The 16236-nt window shown below is 37.3% G+C and overlaps 1 non-coding gene across 1 annotated transcript; it reads right to left on the bottom strand.

Annotated features, from left to right (window-relative positions):
* Positions 1–15010: 15010 nt before the first annotated feature.
* LOC112725687 (small nucleolar RNA R71) lies at positions 15011–15119 on the bottom strand. The gene has a single exon (XR_003164778.1). It is a non-coding gene; the product is annotated as a small nucleolar RNA R71 (small nucleolar RNA).
* Between the last annotated feature and the right edge of the window lie 1117 nt (positions 15120–16236).

The following is a 16236-nucleotide window of genomic DNA, read 5'->3' as shown; positions in this document are numbered from 1 at the left end:
TATTTATTTCAACAATCAGAACTCTTGGGGCCTTGCCATCTACCTAAGCTTACTTGAAGGCCTTGTGTGCCTAATTTGGGATCCCGGTGGACATTGGAGATGCAAACAATGGTGGGAATTCAAGGATGAATTCAAGCATAAACCACCCTAGCAAGGACCCCCACCAAATATCCAACTTAAGGACTTAAACTAAAAGTGCTAGGTGGGAGACACCCCACCATAGTAAACTCTTTCCATTCTCTTGTAAATATAATTAATGGATGAATTGGGTTGCCATTGTTAGGTAGTTTTCTTCTTTGCATACTCTTGTTTTAATATTTTGGTTGTTGGTTTGTTTGATTAGATTTGTGCCTTAAGTTGTAGCTTAGTTGTTGTTGAGTAGTGTTTTGCTTGTAGTATAAGTTTTGTTTTTAGTGTATTTGAAAATTTTCAAAAACCAAAAAGATTTTCTTTTGTTAAATTTGATTTTTGATTGTTTAAGAATGCTTGTAGATTAGGAGAGTGCACTATTTTTGTAAAAAAAAAAAAAGCGGGCATCGGCGCGCAAGCACGTTGTGCGCGTGCGCGTCGGCGTGGTTTCACACTCCTAGTACTAAAACCCGAGAGTTGTACCCACTTTATGCCTACTTTGTGATAGGCGATCCGCGTGAAAGCACGCATGACGTGTACACGTGGATTGTCCCTGCTGCATCCGCGCGTAAGCGCACATGGCGCGTACGCGTCCTTCTGCCAATCTGCGCATCGGCGCGTGGGCGTGCATGACGCGTCCGCGTCGCAAAAAAAAGTTTTTTTCTCATCTTCCATTTTCTTTTGTCCATTGCATTTGCATACTTTTATTCTTTGCATTTTCGTTTTGTTTTTATAGCTTGTTTTTACTTTCTTTTTTTTGAGCTTCTTATTTGAATAATGGTGTTGAATTTTCTTACTCAATTGTTGAGAATTTCTTGGTTAATCTTGGTGCTTCGTGACTTGTTTGGCTTTAATTGTAATATTTTCTCTACACACGAGATTAGTGCTTTAGTCCTTCCTGACTCATGATCCCTTGTTTTTATACCTCATCATCATTGAGTTAGGATGGGACCAAATGCTCTCATGCTTATCACTAATCTTGTTTGTGTCAATTATTGATTAAGCTTGATGCAACATGCTCTTCATGTCATGTACCCATGCTTTGACTTTTCTCTTGCATCAAGTATTAGTTAATATGCCTTTGCTTGAATTGCTTTCTCACTCACATGTTGTAGCTACCATGTATTTGAGAACCATACTTTTATTTGGAATTAGCCCTCGCCTATGTTCTAATTGCTTTCATATCTTTGTTGTAGGCTTAATTTTCTTTCTTTTTCTTTCCTTTTAGGTTGGCCACCGAAAGAGAAAAAGGAAAAGCTTCTAAACGAGACAACAAACAAGTCATTCCGCATAACCTTTTGGAGGAGCTCATCAATTGTAGCAACCCGTCCACCTTGCTCTTCTTTGCATACACCGAGGACGGTGTAAATTTTTAAGTGTGGGGAGGTCGTCCGACCGATCTCCATGGGTAACAATTTCTTTATTTCAATACCAATTCTTGATTTCCTTTGCTAGTTAGTTGTTGCATTGCATGATAGGTTGCATGTTAGTTAGAATTTGTACATATTTCACCATTTCTTTTTATGTTAGGACTACTTAGTTAGGGTGATGATTTCTTTTCTAAGAAAAATTCTTCTAGGGCACCCTACCAATTTTTTGTGATAAATTTTCTTGAAGAATTTATTTTAGAACATGGTTTTCGAGCTAAGAACACAAGCATGTGAGTTTTGAGCCAAATTATGTGGTTACATCTTATAACCACTTATTTCCATTCTTGTGTGCATTGTTCTCTTTCTATGATTGTGATCTTTGATTTGTTTGATTCTTTATGTCCATTATTCCACGTATACATGCATTTATATGATTAAGACCATCATTTCATTTAGCTTACTTACCCAAATAGCCTACCTTTCATCAACCATTGTTAGCCAATTTTGAGCCTATTTAATCCCTTTTGTTCTTAATTGTAGCACATCACTACCCATAAGCGAAAAACAATAAATGTCCTTAATTTGGATCTTTGATTAGCTTAGGCTAGTGAGGGTGTGTATCATTTGGGTATGGAAAACTTGGGACATTGGTTGAGGTAAAAGTGTAATTTTTATTTTTGTTGAAAATATTGAGAATTGGGTACATATTCATGCACTATACGTAAAACCATATGTATTGATACGTTTGTATATACTTTAAAAAAATGAAAAAATATATATATATATATATAAAAGAAAAAAATAGAAAAAGAAAAAAGAGAAAAAGAAATAAAAAGGGGACAAAAATTCCCCAAAGTAAAGTTCAATAAAAATCAATACATATGGAATGTGAATTAAAGAGAATGCATGAGTATGTGAAAAAGTGGGAATCATGGGTAGCTAGGTTATGTATTAGAATTGTATAGGTTGTTATATGTGTTAGGTGAGAGCTTAGGCTAATCAAAGATGCAAATTTCAAGCTCACTTAGCCATATATGCATCTCCACCTTTACCCTAGCCCCATTACAACCTATGAATAAGTCCTCATGATGAATGTATGCATGCATTGAATAATTGTTGATTGTTAGATGAAAAACAAATCATGGAAAGCATTATTAGAAGAGAATTGAGTGGATCGACCCTATACACTTGAGCGACTTGAGCGGATACACTTCCGGTGAGGGTTCGATGCTCAATTCCTTGTTCCCGGCTTTCATGAGCTTTCTTCTTGCAAGTCTATTTGAACTTTATTTTGATATTTGAATTGGTAGGATTCATGAATCATCATATAATCTTAGCCCAACTTGTTCATACATGCTCTTGGAGATTGATTTGCTTTTGACCAAGTAGATAGAATCATCTTGCATTTAGTGCATTCATTTAGATAGGTTGCATATAGTTTCTATGCATTGAATAAATGTTCATACCCTTTTCTTGTCCTTCTTTATTCTTAGCATGAGGACATGCTTGGTTTAAGTGTGTGGAGATTTGATAAACTCCAATTTTGTGGTTTTATCTTGTGCTTAATTTGGGGGATTTTATCACCTTTTCTCACATTTATTCAATGAAATAGCATGGTTTTGCAATTCTCCCTTGATTTGTGCTTAAATGTGAAAACATGCTTTTTAGGCCTTAGAATAGCTAAATTCAATTCACTTTAATTCCATTCGATGCCTTGATATGTTTGTTGAGTGATTTCAGGTTCATAAGGCAAGTATTGGATGGAAGAAGTGAGGAGAAAAGCATGCAAAGTGGGAGAACTCATGAAGAAATGAAGGAACCACAAAGTTGTCAAGCCTGACCTCTTCGCACTCAATCGACCATAACTTGAGCTAAAGAGGTCCAAATGAGGCGATTTCAGTTCCGTTGGAAAGATAACATCTAGGGTTTCAAAATGATATAAAATTTGCTATAGTTTCTTTGCGTTTAAGGATGCGTACCTTCACTGTACGCGTACACGCTGATGGATCAGCGTGATTCACTAAAGTGAACTCGTGGCCAGCGATTTGTAGCTTATTTTGGGCCCAATCCAACTCATTGCTGATGCTATTGAACCCAAGGATTGGAGGGAGAATGGACCAAGTAGTCATAGTTTAGTTTTCATCATGTTTTAGGTTAGAATTCTAGAGAGAGAAGCTATCCATTCTCTCTAGAATTTAGGGTAGTTTAGGTTTAATTTTCTCAAATTCATCTTTCAATTCTTGTTTTGATTTCAATTCTCTTTATGTTTTAGTGTTCTATTGTCTTAATCTTCTTAGTTTCTCTTGTTAATTTCTTATTTTAGTGTCTTTCTTGTTGATTAACATTGTTGGATCTAATTTCCTTTTAATGCAATTTCATGTTTCTATGTTTCTTTTATGTTGATCTTGCTTGCTATTATTGATTTCTTGCTTAGGATAGTTATGGTTTCATTAATTCTAGCATTTTGTGATGTTTACTTTTCTTGCACTCTAGGTGTTTGTTAAAATGTTTCCTCTAGTTTTTGAGTAGTTTTCTTTACTCTTGGCCTAGGCTAAGGGGATTGAGTGACCTTGAGTCATTGAGTCTCATTGAATTGGTGATTTGAGAACCCTTGGTGATCAATTTGATATCCATTGATACTAACCCACTACTAATATAATTACTAGATAGGTTAGGACTTATGGATTGATGTGATCAAATCTATTTGACGTACTTCAAGCTTAGGAGTAGACATTACGTACTTAAGGCTTTTGGAAGTAGACTTAATAGGTTGGCCTCTCATAATTGTCAATATATGGTTTGTAGACAAGGATGGTGATCTCAATTACCTATGTCTAGCCAAGGGTTCTTTTCCTTTATTTTTTTAGTTCTTGTCATTTTACCTTCTTGTCATTTAATTTCTTGCCAATTAAAAATCAAACCCCCTTGCACCATCATAGCCAATAATTATGCACTTCATTGCAATTCCTCGTGAGACGACTCAGAGTTCAAATACTTCGGTTAATTCTTATTTGGGGTTTGTTACTTGTGACAACCAAATTTTTGATTGGGAGGATTGTTTGTTGGTGTAGAACTATACTTGCAACGAGAATTAATTTTGAGAAATTCTATACCATCACAACAATTCACTCATCACACATACTATGGGCGTGCCACTTGAACCATGGGGCGTGGCCCGCCAGTTCATCCATCCAGAGGGGATCATCACTTGGGCGTGCCATTTGGTATTGAAGGCGTGGCACGCCAGCTACAAATTGTCACTTGGGCGTGCCACTTGAAGACCCAGGCGTGGCACGCCAAGCTTAAAAGAGCCACACTAAAGGGGCATGCCACTTGAGCATCAAGGCGTGGCATGCTAGTACAAGTTTCCAGAGAAGAGGTTGAAGCCCAAAAGGCTGGGCGTGCCACTTGGTGTCGAAGGCGTGGTACACCAGCTCTCAATTGTCACTTAGGCGTGCCACTTGAAGACCCAGGCGTGGCACGCCAATACACAAGAAGGCCAAAGCAAAGCTGGGCGTGCCACTTGGTGTCGAAGGCATGGCACACCAAGCTCTCACCCTCACTTGGGCATGCCACTTGAGCATCCAGGCGTGGCACGCCAATGTTAAAAAGGGCCAAAGCAAAGGCTGGACGTGCCACTTGGTGTCGAAGGCGTGGCACGCTAGCTCTAGATTCTCACTTAGGCGTGCCACTTGAAGGACCAGGCGTGGCACGCCAGCTACTAGACCAAGGTGAAATGCTGGGCGTGGCACGCCAGTTCTATTATCTAGAGAAGAAGATCCAAGCACACATAGTGGGCATGACACACCAGACCCTGGGCAAGGCGCGGCGACAGCGGCGATCTTCACGCCTGCAACCGTGACAACGATGGTGACATTCCTCTCTCTCTCTCTCTCCTGAGCTCTCTCTCTCTCTCTTCGCGGCTTCGATTCCTTCGACGACGCGACGACGGAGACCATGGGCTCCTCGCCGACGCCGTTCCTCCCCCACTCTCCTCTTCTTCTCCCTGTCCGCTTCTCTTTCTCTCTTCTTCACCCCTTTTCCCTTCCTTTCTTGTTTCCCCGTTCCTTACTTTCCCTTTCTGAAAGGTGTGTATGTGTTTAGATTAGGTTAGGTTTAGGAATTGTATAATTAGGGTAAAATTAGGTTTAGATAGAATTAGGATTAGGTTAGATATTTTTATTAAAATTTTAGGTATAATAATGTAATTTTATAAAATAAATAAAAAGTAGGATAATAATAAGAATCAAATTAAATATAAAGTATCTATCTTTAAAAATATCTTCTAATTAATAATCTTTAAATAATTTTCGGTTAAATACCAATTTAATGAAAATTAGAGATAAGTAAATAATCCTCCTTTGTTTATAAAATAAGGTTAAAATCTATATATTAAAATTAAGGCATATGAATTGCTCATTATTTTTCAATTATAAAAATTCTAAGTAATAAATAAGAGTTTACTCAATTTTTATATAAAAATATCTAAAATATAGTCTTAAATAAATGTATACATCATAATAATTTATTAATAACTTTTAAAAATTTAGGGATCTTACAAGATAAGATTTTGAAAAAGATATGATTTTTGAAAAAGATTTGAATTTTGAAATTTAAAACTAAGATAAGATAAGATAAAAATTTTAAAATAAAAATCTGAATTTTTTTTTGTAATTTTCGAAAAAATAAATTAAAATAAAGAGAAAAGATATTTTTGAATTTAATGAGGAAAGAGAAAAACAATAAATTGACACCAAACTTAAATTTTTTAAATCAAAACGAAGAAAACAACCAAGAACAACTTGAAAGTCAAGATGAACACGAAGAAAAACTTGAAAATCAAGAAAGAACAAGGAACATTATTTTCGAAAATTTTAATAACTAAATAAAAACCAATAGCCTCTTAATTTACGAAAAAGCAAAAATAAACAAACAACAACAACAACAAAGCCTTGTCCCACTAAGTGGGGTCGGCTACATGAATCAAACGACGCCATTGTGCTCTGTCATGTATCATGTCTACAGAGAGACCGTTTACATGTAGATCTCGTTTGACCACCTCATGGATGGTCTTCTTAGGTCTTCCTCTGCCTTTCGCCCTTTGTCCATCTTCCATCTCATCCACCCTCCTGACTGGATGTTCTATCGGTCTTCTTCCCACATGTCCAAACCACCTGAGACGCGATTCAACCATCTTTTCCACAATGGGTGCTACTCCAACTCTCTCCCTTATATCTTCATTCCTTATTTTATCCAATCGCGTATGACCACTCATCCATCTCAACATCTTCATCTCTGCCACACTCAACTTATGTTCGTGCTCCCCTTTAGCCGCCCAACACTCCGTACCATACAGCATAGCCGGTCTTATAGCGGTGCGATAGAATTTACCTTTAAGTTTTAAAGGCACTTTTTTGTCGCATATAAAACCAGATGCACTCCGCCATTTTGACCAACCTGCTTGGATCCTATGATTTACATCCTGTTCAATCTCTCCATTATCCTGTATGATGCACCCAAGATACTTAAAACTTTTAACTTTTCGCAGGATGCTTTCTCCAATCTTCACCTCTATATTGGAGTTTTCCCTTCTCAGACTAAACTTACATTCCATATATTTCGTCTTGCTACGGCTTATGCGCAGACCATACACTTCTAGAGCTTCTCTCCATAACTCCAACTTCTTATTTAGGTCTTCCCTTGACTCTCCCATAAGGACGATATCATCGGCAAAAAGCATGCACCATGGCACAGGCTCTTGGATGTGCTCTGTGAGTACTTCCAAGACTAATGTGAAAAGGTATGGACTTAAGGATGATCCCTGGTGTAATCCTATACCAATAGGAAATTCCTCTGTCACACCACCTTGAGTCTTCAGACTAGTTGTGGCCTCATCATACATGTCTTTAATTGCCCGAATATATACGATCATTACCCTCCTCTTTTCTAAAACCTTCCATAAGACCTCCCTTGGTACCCTATCATACGCTTTTTCCAAATCAATAAACACCATGTGTAGATCCCTTTTATTACTACGATACCTCTCCATCATCCTTCTTAATAGGTATATCGCTTCAGTGGTAGATCTGCCTGGTATAAATCCAAATTGGTTCTCTGTTACTTGTGTCTCTTTTCTCAACCTCCGTTCTATCACCCTTTCCCATAACTTCATAGTATGACTCATAAGCTTAATCCCTCTATAGTTTCCGCAACTTTGTATATCCCCCTTATTCTTGTAGATAGGTACCAAGGTGCTCTTTCTCCACTCATCAGGCATCTTCTTTGACCTTAAAATCTCATTAAAAAGCTTGGTTAACCAGTTGATGCCTTTTCCTCCAAGACCCTTCCAAACCTCAATCGGGATATTATCAGGTCCTACTGCCCTGCCATTTTTCATCTGCTTTAGAGCCTCTTTTACCTCGAAGTCTCGAATCCTTCGATAGTAGTTAAAGTTTTGATCTTCTTCCCTTGTGCATAATCGACCAAGGCTCGGAAGAGTCTTCTGTCCCTCATTAAATAACTCGTAGAAGTAGCTCTTCCACCTTTCATTAATCTTCTCCTCTTGAGCCAACACCTCTCCATCCTTATCCTTTATGCACTTAACCTGATCCAAATCTCTCATTCTTCTTTCCCGACTCTTTGCGATTCTATATATACATTTTTCTCCTTCTTTCGTGCCCAAAGACTGGTAGAGACCCTCATATGCTCTTGTTCTTGCTTTACTTACAGCCACTTTTGTCTCTTTCTTAGCCGCCTTATATTTTTCCCAGTTATCTGCATTGCGGCATAAAGACCACTCTTTAAAGCATTCCCTTTTTATCTTTATCTTTTCTTGTATACTCGCATTCCACCACCAGGACTCCTTGTCTCTTGGTCCTATTCCTTTAGATTCACCAAAACTTTCTTTTGCTATTCTTCTAATAACTTCTGCCATCTCCCTCCACATCTCTTCCGCGCTTCCATTCCCATCCCACTTTGCCTCTTCTCCTACCCGTCTTAGGAAGCTTCTTTGTTCCTCCCCTTTCATCCGCCACCACCTCGTCCTTGGGTTCTTCGTGTGATGTCTTTTCCTCAACTTTTTCTCAACGCGAAAATCCATGACGAGCACCCTATGTTGTGTTGTCAAACTCTCTCCCGGGATAATTTTACAGTTAATGCAAAATTTCCGGTCGACTCTCCTCAACAAGAAGAAGTCGATTTGAGAGCTTGTCATGCCACTCTTATAGGTTATAAGATGTTCGTCTCTCTTTTTAAAACATGTATTTGCGATGAGAAGATCAAAAGTTGAGGAAAAGTCCAAAATAGTTTTACCCTCGGCATTGATCACCCCGAAACCATGGCCTCCGTGAATACTCCCATATCCAGTCACTTCTCTCCCAACATGGCCATTTAAAATAAAAACAAAAATAAAAACAAATAAACAAGCAAAAAGCAAATATTTACAATAACCAATAATAAGGCACACGTTTGCAATTCCCCGGCAACAGCGCCATTTTGACGATTCGGATTCTTGCCAATAAAGAAATTCATAAAAATATAATCGCGTTGTAAGTATAGTTTCTAAATCAGCAAAGAATCTTTTCGTACAAAAATTTGGTTGTCACAAGTAACAAAACCCAATAAAATTTATAACCGAAGTATTTAAACCTTGGGTCGTCTTCTCAAGGAATTGTAGGGAAGTATGATTTATTATTGGTTATGAAATTGTATATTTTTGGGTTTTTGAAATAAGGAACAAGTAATTTAAATAGCAGGAAAGTAAATTAATAACTAGAAAAACTCTTGGCAAGGTATGAGAACTGGAAATCCCATCCTAGTCATCCTTATCAGGTGTGATGAGAATTGTTTATCGCTCCCACTTAGTTAACCCTTACTAAATAAAGGAAAGTCAAGTGGACTAATTAATTTGATCCTCAAGTCCTAGTCAAATCCCGTGGAAAGACTAGCTATAGAGCGATCCAAATTAATCAGCAATTCCCAAATCTCAATCAACCGCTGAGTTTGATAACTCAAGTGTTACCGATTACTTAACTAAAGCCAAAAGGAGAAAATAAATCTAAATTAAATTGAAAGCATCATAAATAAAATAAAACAATCATAATTCTAAAATACCTCGAATTATATTAAATAGAATATTTAAATCTTGACATGAAAAGGTTCATAAGCTAAATTGGAACATTAACAAGTAAAAGCATTGCAATAAATAAAAGTAGAAAAGAAACATTAATTAAAGGAACATTGAACCTGGCATTGAAGTAGTAGACATAAAATAAAATAAAAGGAATCCTAATCCTAAAACTTGAGAGAGAGGAGAGAGCCTCTCTCTCTAAAAGCTACATCTAAAACCTAAAATTGTGTATATTGAATGTTGTAAACATCCTCTGTGAGTTGTTCTCTCCTTTTTTGATTCCTCCATTCTCTGGCTTACATTCTGTGTTTCTGGATTTGGAATTGGGCTGAAAAAAGGTCTAGAAATCAGCCCAAAAATCGCCCCCAATGATTTCTGGTACGTACAGGTCGCTGCAAATTCACGCGGAAGCGTTGTCCACGCGTTAGCGTGGATTGGGATTTTGCCAGGTTACGCGTCCGTGTGATCCACGCGTTCGTGTCACCTGGATTTGGGGCAGTTATGGAAAATTATATGTTGTTGCGAAGCTCCAAATGTTAGCTTTCCAACGCAACTGGAACCGCATCATTTGGATCTCTGTAGCTCAAGTTATGGTCGATTTAGTACCAAGAGGTCAGGTTGGACAGCTTTAGCAGTTCCTTCAGTTTCTTGTATTCCTGCCACTTTTGCATGCTTCCTTTCCACCCTCTAAGTTATTCCTACCCTATAATCTCTGAAAACACTTAACACATATATTTAGGCATTGAATGGTAATAAGAGAGGATTAAACATAGGAAATTTAAGAGAAACAAAGCATGTTTTCAATCATAGCACAAAATCGGGAAGAAAATTGTAAAACCATGCATTTTGTATGGATAAGTGTATGAAAGATTGATAAAATCCACTCAATTGAGTACAAGATAAACCATAAAATAGTGGTTTATCAACACTCTAATCAATCGATCGAGCTCACATCCTCCTTTTCCCCTCTCCAGCGCACACAACACAATACTCACACGCACCACCTCACCCACGCAGAAGAGGAGAGCTCGAGGAAGGAGACGTCGCCTTGCAGCCAGCTCTATCAAAGACCAGCCCGCCGCTGCTGTCAAGTCAAACCCGAGAGAGAGTGTGTTGATGAGCGGATAATTTATACGCTTTTTGGCATTGTTTTTAGTATGTTTTTAGTAGGATCTAGTTACTTTTAGGGATGTTTTTATTAGTTTTATGTTAAATTCACATTTCTGGACTTTACTATGAGTTTGTGTATTTTTCTGTGATTTCAGATATTTTCTGGCTGAAATTGAGGGACTTGAGCAAAAATCAGATTCAGAGGTTGAAGAAGGACTGCTGATGCTGTTGGATTCTGACCACCCTACACTCAAAGTGGATTTTCTGGAGCTACAGAAGTCAACATGGCGCGCTTCCAATTGCGTTGGAAAGTAGACATCCAGGGCTTTCTAGCAATATATAATAGTTCATACTTTGGCCGAGTTTAGACGACGTAAAAGGGTGTTGAACGCCAGTTCTACGCTGTAGTCTGGAGTTAAACGCCAGAAACACGTCACGAACCAGAGTTGAACGCCAGAAATACATTAAAACCTGGCGTTCAACTCCAAAAAGAGCCTCTGCACGTGGAAAGCTAAAGCTCAGCCCAAGCACACACCAAGTGGGCCCCGGAAGTGGATTTATGTATCAAATACTTACTTCTGTAAACCCTAGTAACTAGTTTAGTATAAATAGAACCTTTTACTATTGTATTAGGCATCTTGGGACGTCTGGTTCTTAGATCATGGGGGCTGGCCATTCGGCCATGCCTGAACCTTTCACTTATGTAATTTTAATGGTAGAGTTTCTACACTCCATAGATTAAGGTGTGGAGCTCTGCTGTTACTCATGAATTAATGCAAAGTACTACTGTTTTTCTATTCAATTCAACTTATTCCGCTTCTAAGATATTCATTTGCACTTCAACATGAATGTGATGAACGTGACAATCATCATCATTCCCCCACGAACGCGTGCCTAACAACCACTTCCGTTCCACCTTAGATTGTATGATTATCTCTTGGATCTCTTAATCAATATCTTCGTGGTATAAGCTAGATTGATGGCGGCATTCATGAGAATCCGGAAAGTCTAAACCTTGTCTGTGGTATTCCGAGTAGGATTCTGGGATTGAATGACTGTGACGAACTTCAAACTCGCGAGTGCTGGGCGTAGTGATAGACGCAAAAGGAGGGTGAATCCTATTCCAGTATGATCGAGAACCTCAGATGATTAGTCGTGCTGTGACAGAGCATTTGGACCATTTTCACAAGAGGATGGGATGCAGCCATTAACTACGGTGATGCCTCCAGATGATTAGCCATGTAGTGATAATGCATCGGACCATTTTCACAGAGAGGATGAAAAGTAGCCATTGACAACGGTGATGTCCTTACATAAAGCCAGCCATAGAAAGGAGTAAGATTGATTCGATGAAGACAGCAGGAAAGCAGAAGTTCAGAGGAACGAACGCATCTCTATACGCTTATCTGAAATTCTCACCAATGATTTACATAAGTGTTTCTATCTTTATTTTCTAATTATTTATTATTTATTTTCGAAAACTCCACAATCAATTATTATCCGCCTGACTGAGATTTACAAGGTGACCATAGCTTGCTTCATACCAACAATCTCCGTGGGATCGACCCTTACTCACGTAAGGTTTATTACTTGGACGACCCAGTGCACTTGCTGGTTAGTTGCGCGAAGTTGTGAAGTTATGTTTGGGCCATGGTATTGTGCACACGTTTTTGGAGCCCTTACCAGGGAATCAATTTCGAACAACAATTTAAGTATGAATCACAATTTCGAGCACCAAGTTTTTGGCGCCGTTGCCGGGGAAAGAACGAACAAATAATTTTACAAATCTAAATCTGAGTGATCACGATTTCGCATACCAAGTTTTTGGTGCCGTTGCCGGGGATTGTTCGAGTTTGGACAACTGACGGTTCATCTTGTTGCTCAGATTAGGTAATTTTCTTTTTGTTTTATCTTCAAAAAAAATTTTCAAAAAAAAAATTGTTTTCAAAAAAATCTTTCAAAAAAAAATTATATTTTTTTTTGTTTTCGAAAATTATTCATAACTTTTAAGAATGAATTCTAGTGTTTCATGAAACATGTTGAAGCCTGACTGGCTGTAAAGCCATGTCTAAATTCATTTGGACTGGGGCTTTCAACCCAACATTATCAAGAGCAAGCTAGTTGTTGCTAATCCACCTACTGCTGTTCCTGATCCACCTGATTTACATGCTAAAGCTTGACTGGCTATTAAGCCATGTCTAACCCTCAGATTGGAGCTTTAGACTAAGAGTGCAAGATTCCTGGAATTCATATTAACAATTTTGGAATCCTTATTTTTCTTTTCCACAAACAATTTTCGAAAAATACAAAAAAAAAATTAGAAAATCATAAAAAAAATATTTTGTGTTTCTTGTTTGAGTCTTGAGTCAGATTTTAAGTTTGGTGTCAATTGCATGTTCATCTTGCATTTTTTCAAAAAATTCATGCATTCATAGTGTTCTTCATGATCTTCAAGTTGTTCTTGGTAAGTCTTCTTGTTTGATCTTTAAATTTCCTTGTTTTGTGTTTTTCCTTGTTTTTCATATGCATTCTTGCATTCATAGTGTCTATACATGAAAAATTTTTAAGTTTGGTGTCTTGCATGTTTTCTTTGCATTAAAAATTTTTCAAAAATATGTTCTTGATGTTCATCATGATCTTCATAGTGTTCTTGGTGTTCATCTTGACATTCATAGCATTCTTGCATGCATTCATTGTTTTGATCCAAAATTTTCATGCATTGCATCATTTTCATGTTTTTCTCTCTCATCATTAAAAATTCAAAAATAAAAAATATCTTCCCCTTTTTCTCTCATAAATTTTCGAAAATTTGAGTTGACTTTTTCAAAAAATTTTAAAATTCAATTGTTTCTTATGAGTCAAATCAAATTTTCAATTTAAAAATCTTATCTTTTCAAAATCTTTTTTAAAAATCAAATCTTTTTCATTTTTCTTATCTATTTTTGAAAATTCCAAAAATATTTTTCAAAAATCTTTTTCTTAATTTTACATCATATTTTCGAAAATATTCTCATTAATTAATGTTTTGATTCAAAAATTTCAAGTTTATTACTTGCTTGTCAAGAAAGATTCAAACTTTAAGTTCTAGAATCATATCTTATGATTTCTTATGAATCAAGTCATTAATTGTGATTTTAAAAATTAAATCTTTTTCAAAACTAATTTCAATCAAATCTTTTCAAAAATATCTTTTTATCCTTTTTCAAAATCATATCTTTTTAATCATATCTTTTTAACATATCTTTTCAAAAAATTTGATTTTAAAATATCCCTTCTAACTTCTTATCTTCTTATCTTTTCAAAAATTGATTTTCAAAATTTGTTTCAACTAACTAACTAACTTTTTGTTTGTTTCTTATCTTTTTCAAAACTACCTAACTAACTCTCTCTCTCTAATTTTCGAAAATATCTCCCTCTTTTTTTCAAAAATTTTTTTAATTAACTAATTGTTTCAAAATTCAATTTTAATTTATTTCTTCTTTTAATTTTCGAAAATCACTAACTCTTTTTCAAAAATTATTTTCGAAAACCTCCCCCTCTCATCCTCTTCTATTTATTTATTTATTTACTAACATCTCTTCCTCACTCACCAAAAATCCGAACCCCCTCTCTCTCTCTGAGTTCAGATTTTCTCTTCTTCTTTTCTTCTACTCTTCTTTTCTTTCACTCACCTAAGGGAACCTCTACACCTGGGCAAAAAGGATCCCTATTATTATTTTTTCGTTCCCTCCTTTTTCATATGAGCAGGAGCAAGGACAAGAACATTCTTGTTGAAGCAGATCCAGAACCTGAAAGGACTCTGAAGAGGAAACTAAGAGAAGCTAAATTACAACAATCCAGCAAGCACCTTTCAGAAATTTTCGAACAAGAAGAGGAGATGGCAGCCGAAAATAATAATAATACAAGGAGAATGCTTGGTGACTTTACTGCACCTAATTCCAATTTACATGGAAGAAGCATCTCAATCCCTACCATTGGAGCAAACAATTTTGAGCTGAAACCTCAATTAGTTTCTCTGATGTAGCAGAACTGCAAGTTTCATGGACTTCCATCTGAAGATCCTTTTCAGTTCTTAACTGAATTCTTGCAGATCTGTGATACTGTTAAGACTAATGGAGTAGATCCTGAAGTCTACAGGCTCATGCATTTCCCCTTTGCTGTAAGAGACAGAGCTAGAGTGTGGTTGGATTCTCAACCCAAGGATAGCCTGAACTCTTGGGATAAGCTGGTCACGGCTTTCTTAGCCAAGTTCTTTCCTCCTCAAAAGCTAAGTAAGCTTAGAGTGGATGTTCAAACCTTCAGACAAAAGGAAAGTGAATCCCTCTATGAAGCTTGGGAGAGATACAAGTAACTGACCAAAAAGTGTCCTTCTGACATGATTTCAGAATGGACCATCCTGGATATATTCTATGATGGTCTGTCTGAATTAGCTAAGATGTCATTGGACACTTCTGCAGGTGGATCCATTCACCTAAAGAAAACGCCTGCAGAAGCTCAAGAACTCATTGACATGGTTGCTAATAACCAGTTCATGTACACTTCTGAGAGGAATCCTGTGAGTAATGGGACGCCTCAGAAGAAGGGAGTTCTTGAAATTGATACTCTGAATGCCATACTGGCTCAGAATAAAATATTGACTCAGCAAGTCAATATGATTTCTCAGAGTCTGAATGGAATGCAAGCTGCATCCAACAGTACTCAAGAGGCATCTTCTGAAGAAGAAGCTTATGATCCTGAAAACCCTGCAATAGCAGAGGTGAATTACATGGGTGAACCATATGGAAACACCTATAATCCCTCATGGAGAAATCACCCAAATCTCTCATGGAAGGATCAACAAAAGCCTCAACAAGGCTTTAATAATGGTGGAAGAAACAGGTTTAGCAATAGCAAGCCTTTTCCATCATCTTCTCAGCAACAGACAGAGAACTCTGAACAAAATACCTCTAATTTAGCAAACTTAGTCTCTGATCTATCTAAGGCCATTGTAAGTTTCATGAATGAAACAAGGTCCTCCATTAGAAATTTGGAGGCATAAGTGGGCCAGCTAAGTAAAAGGATCACTGAAATCCCTCCTAGTACTCTCCCAAGCAATACAGAAGAAAATCCAAAAGGAGAGTGCAAGGCCATTGATATAACCATCATGGCCGAATCCAAAGAGGAAGGGGAGGACGTGAATCCCAAGGAGGAAGACCTCCTGGGACATCCAGTGATCAATAAGGAGTTCCCCTCTGAGGAACCAAAGGAGTCTGAGACTCATCTAAAGACCATAGAGATTCCATTGAACCTCCTTACGCCCTTCATGAGCTCTGAGGAGTATTCTTCTTCTGAAGAGAATGAGGATGTTACTGAAGAGAAAGTTGCCAAGTTCCTTGGTGCAATCATGAAGTTGAATGCCAATTTATTTGGTAATGAGACTTGGGGAGATGAACCTCCCCTGTTCACCAATGAACTAAATGCATTGGATCAACTGAGATTGCCTCAGAAGAAACAGGATCC

This window comes from Arachis hypogaea, chromosome 11 (assembly GCF_003086295.3).
Source record: "Arachis hypogaea cultivar Tifrunner chromosome 11, arahy.Tifrunner.gnm2.J5K5, whole genome shotgun sequence".
NCBI classification, from domain to species: Eukaryota; Viridiplantae; Streptophyta; class Magnoliopsida; order Fabales; family Fabaceae; genus Arachis; species Arachis hypogaea.
The sequence above is the reverse complement of the archived record's forward strand: the minus strand, read 5'-3'. Positions and strand labels throughout refer to the sequence as shown.